This window comes from Citrus sinensis, chromosome 9, assembly GCF_022201045.2.
Source record: "Citrus sinensis cultivar Valencia sweet orange chromosome 9, DVS_A1.0, whole genome shotgun sequence".
Lineage (NCBI taxonomy): Eukaryota > Viridiplantae > Streptophyta > Magnoliopsida > Sapindales > Rutaceae > Citrus > Citrus sinensis.
This window is the reverse complement of record NC_068564.1, coordinates 20,839,496-20,843,625: the sequence shown is the minus strand read 5'-3', so window position 1 is coordinate 20,843,625 and position 4,130 is coordinate 20,839,496. Positions and strand designations below refer to the sequence as shown.

The following is a 4,130-nucleotide window of genomic DNA, read 5'->3' as shown; positions in this document are numbered from 1 at the left end:
GATTTTATTTTCATCACGGGTCCGAATTGAGCTTAATTTGTATTAAGCTTAAAAAAATAAAAAGAGGGGCAGAATTGTATAACTGGAAAAGGGGGGAAACGAGTTTGTATTTTTGAGAGAGAATACCCGAGAGAGAGGAAGAGAGAGAGAGAGAGAGAGAGAGAGAGAGAGAGAGAGCTGGACCTGTTAACCCGAAAACCCGACCCGATTCCGCGATATTGACCCGACGAGTTCTCCCGTTTCCGGCCACCTTACCGGCTGTGCTTGGTACCGATCTGAAGCTTGGAAGCTGACCGTCGTATCCCCGTGGTCCTCGTCGCCGGAAACTGGCCAGAACGTCGGCGATTGGAGCTCGAAAGTCGCGGCCAAGATCCTTTTTCGTCGCCGTTGATTCCGCCGGGTTTGTGACGCGCCACCACTTGGAACTGGTTCCTCACATCTTCAGCAACAATTTCCGACCAACCACGATCACCAGGGAGGCCGAAAAACCGCCGAACGATCACCGAAAACTTGCGGATCTTTGGAGCTTCGATTCGCCGCCGGTAGCGCGCGTGGCGACTCACGGCCACCACCATTGCACTCACCGAGGTCGGAACTAGCAGACCTAAGCTCCCCGTCATCGTTGACTGAAGTCCGGTCACCGTTGACCGACAGGGGCAATTCGGTAAATTCATGAAACTTTGGGGTGAATTTGTAATTTTATGTAATCAGTGGACATTTCGGTAATTTTATGCCCTGAGGGTAATTTTGTAATTTCGGACAATGTGATTAATTTATGTAATCTGAATTGAGGACAATATGGTAATTGACGAATATGAGGATAATTTGGTAAAATAATGAAGTTTGAGGATAAGTTGGTAAAATATTGATGTTGGGGGTATTTTGGTAATTTTACTCATGTGGGAATAGTTTATCGTTAATAGGATTCGAGATTTATTATATTAAATTGGTTGTATTTCTATTTACGGAGAATAATTATAGTGTTTCCGTGATTAGGAGGATCCGCATCCGCGAACGAGAATCAACCCGCGGACGTTGTTGATACCGAGTCTAGACATCATCACTGTGAGTGGAATATACAAAACCTATTTTCATAGTATATGCTGATTTTATGATAATTATTTAATGCTTCGATTAAATGATTTTCAGGTAAATTAATTTTTATCTATGTGTTGGTCTTTATTGTTATTGAGAATGAGTTTGATTAATGATTTTATTAGCGTTTTTGAGTAAAGGCATGATATTAGAATTGAGCAGATTTTGAGATATGTTGAATAGAAAGAAAATGAGATTTCATATGAGATTCTATGTTTATGTATATGTTATTTTTGAAATCATTAGACAGTACCCTTCCCTCCAGATACAGAGAAACAGATAATATGAGATCAGAAAAGAGATACAGATAAGATGAGATAGAGGCCTTTGGGGCCCGTCGGGACACACATAGAGGCTTTGGGCCGTGTGTTCGGGCGCTTTTGCCTTTTGGGGGCTTATGCATGCACAGTACAGATATATGAGATATGAGATGAGATCGTCCCCATCTATCCGTTGTAGCTCCGAGGCGTGACGTTACCCAGATAGTACGTCATTGCCCGTCCGTCGAGGTCCGGATATGATCAGATTATTCCCTGGGTACTTGTTTGATGACAATTTTTAGTATTCAGTATTTGATATGATGAGTATTATATGATTCCATCGATTTTATGCAAATATATGTATTATAGTGTTTCAATGAACTGATTTGCATTAAATGAGTTTGAGCAAGTTCTTATGATATTTTGAGAAATTGATTTATGAAATTGATTTGAGGAAGTGATTTGAGAAAGATTAAATGATTTTAAATAAATTTATTAAATTGTCAGCAACTACTATCCACTCACTGAGCTCACTGAGTTTTATACTCACCCCTCTTTTATTCTATTTCCCCCCCCACAGGAGATTTACAGGTACATCAGTCAACCCAGTAGCAAACGTTAGTGTGATATTGTGGCCACGTGATGGTGCTAGGAGTCGTGGATTTAATTATTATTATATTTGAGATTTTTTGCGAGCTGTGTTTATTTATTATTTTATGTTATTAAGGATAATCGATGTATTTTGATATGAGGATGATTTGGATGATGTTTGATATATTGATTTGAGAAGTTGGTTATGGAGGATGGTTGGATATTAAATTATTTGGGAGTGTTGCTTTATAATTTGCAGGATTGGATATGTTTTATTTATAAGGGAGACTCTGCCGAAATTTTTATAGAATAGTTTCGATTTTACGAGTTTAGATAGACTCGCCCTGGGGAGTTGCGGGGCGGGTCGTTTCATGAACCTCCAAAACCTTTGTCTGGTCAAGAAATTTTAAAACTGGTAGATGGTATTAACTATAAGAGTGGTAAGCATAAAGGCAGTAAGCAAAAGCATGATGATTGTGATGATGATATTGACAAATTATTCAAAAGAAAATCAATTTTTTTTTATTTAGAGTATTGGCAACATTTATTAGTTCACCATGTGTTAGATGTGATGCACATTGAGAAAAATATTTGTGAGAGCATCTATGGCACATTACTTCATCAACCTGGAAAGACGAAAGATGGGGTCAAGGCTATAAGAGATCTAATTGAATTACAGATTAAGGGCAAATTAATTCCTAGTGAAAATGATAAAAATTCCATACTTGCAACACCTTACACCTTGAGTAAAAAAGAGAAAAAAATGTTCTGTCAAACTTTGTTTGAAACCAAAGTTCCAAAAGGCTATTCTTCCAACTTCATGAGTCTTGTAAACTTGGATGATTGTCGACTTCAAGGTCTTAAATCTCATGACTACCACACTTTGATGCAACAGTTGCTACCCTTAGCAATCCATGGTTGTTTGCCAGAAAATGTTAGAAAATCTATCATTAGGATGTGTTTTTACTTCAATACATTGTGTAGTAAGGTGCTAGAAATAGAATCTCTTGACAAACTGGAAAAACAACATTATGTCACTATGTGCTTATTTGAGCAATTCTTCCAACCTTCTTTTTTTGACATAATGGTCCACTTGATGGTGCATCTTGTTGACCAAGTTCGATTATGTGGACCGGTTCACCTTTGCTGGATGTATCTGTTTGAGCGAAACATGAAATTGCTAAAGGGCTATATTCGTAACCATTGTTGCCCTGAGGGATGCATTGCCGAGTGTTATGTGGCAGAAGAAGCACTTGAATTTTGTACTGAATATTTGTCCAATAATGATTTCATTGGACTGCCACCTAGTTGCTTGGTAGATTATACAATTGAAAAGCCCTTAGGAGGCGGAGAGGCTATGGTGGTTGATGCTTCATTGTTGCAGCAAGCACATCTTTGTGTTTTGGAAAACACCATTGAGTGTGAAACTTATATCAAGTAAGTTTATTATAATCGGTGACTGTTCTTGTTGAAAACTAATTTAACTTATAGCAAATTTAAAACAACTGACATTTTCATAATCATATTGTAGGGAGCATAAATTGTACTTGCAAACAAAATACCCAAAGCAATCAAAACGTTGCCACTAGTTAGAAATTGAGCATGTTCATACCTTTACTGATTGGTTACAACATAAGGTTTGAACTAGCATTGTTTCATTTATTTTTAAAATTTATAAGTGTTTATTTTATTGTAGGTAGCAAATGATATTACAATTGGTATACATGTACCAGAAACAGTAAAGTGGTTGGCCAACAAACCTAGCTCTACTATTATAGCATATTCAGGGTATTTTATCAATGGTTTCAAATTTACAACTAAGGACCATGATAATAATCATGTTACACAAAATAGTGGAGTCAACGTTTCAGCAACAACATTACAAGTTTCAAGTTCGAAGGATAAAAATCCACACACTGGTGTAATGGAGTATTATGGGGTCCTTGTTGAGATTTGGGAGCTTGAATATCTCATGGCCAAGAGAGTTGTTTTTAAGTGTGATTGGGTAGATAGTAGGTGGGTTAAGATTGATGATTGAGGGTTCACTATCGTTGATCTTAATCGTGTTGGTCATAAGTCTGATTGTTTCATTTTAGCTTCACATGCAAAGCAAGTAGTTTATATGAAAGATCAAGTAGATCCAAAAAAATCAATTGTTTGTTCAGTGGGTCAAAGAGTCAATAA

At 37.4% G+C, this 4,130-nt stretch overlaps 1 long non-coding RNA gene across 1 annotated transcript; it reads left to right on the top strand.

Annotated features, from left to right (window-relative positions):
* Window positions 1-452: 452 nt before the first annotated feature.
* LOC127900047 (uncharacterized) lies at window positions 453-1,968 on the top strand. Its single transcript, XR_008052028.1, has 3 exons — window positions 453-664; window positions 997-1,065; window positions 1,947-1,968. It is a non-coding gene; the product is annotated as an uncharacterized LOC127900047 (long non-coding RNA).
* The last annotated feature ends 2,162 nt before the right edge of the window (window positions 1,969-4,130 follow it).